Source organism: Eurypyga helias, unplaced genomic scaffold (genome assembly GCF_000690775.1).
Source record: "Eurypyga helias isolate BGI_N326 unplaced genomic scaffold, ASM69077v1 scaffold26428, whole genome shotgun sequence".
Taxonomy (NCBI): domain Eukaryota; kingdom Metazoa; phylum Chordata; class Aves; order Eurypygiformes; family Eurypygidae; genus Eurypyga; species Eurypyga helias.
This window is the reverse complement of record NW_010269269.1, coordinates 1-519: the sequence shown is the minus strand read 5'-3', so window position 1 is coordinate 519 and position 519 is coordinate 1.

Genomic DNA, 519 nt, shown 5'->3' with positions numbered 1-519 from the left:
AAAGGAAAAAGGGAGGACCCAGGGACCTCCAGGCCAGTCAGTCTCACCTATGTGCCTGGCAAGATCATGGAGCAGATCCTCCTGGAAGTAATGCTGAGGCATATGGAAAACGAGGGAATTGGTGACAGCCAACATGGCTTCGCCGTGCCTGACGAATCTGGTAGCCCTCTACGATGGGGTCACGACCTTGGTGGATAGAGGTAGATGTCATCTACCTGCTTGTTGATGTGCAAAGCCTTCAGCACCATCACACATGACATCGTTGTCTCTAAACTGGAGAGACATGGATTGCATGGATGGACCGCTCGGTGGATAAAGAACTGGCTGGCTGGCCGCACTCAGAGAGTGGTGGTCAATAGCTCAACGTCTGAGTGGAGATCGGTGATGAGCGGCGTTCCTCAGGGGTCGGTGTTGGGACCTGTGCTGTTTAACATCTTGGTCAGCTACACGGACAGTGGCATCGAGTGCACCCTCAGCAAGTTTAGAAGGGATGCCGTCCAGAGAGACTTTGACAGGCTG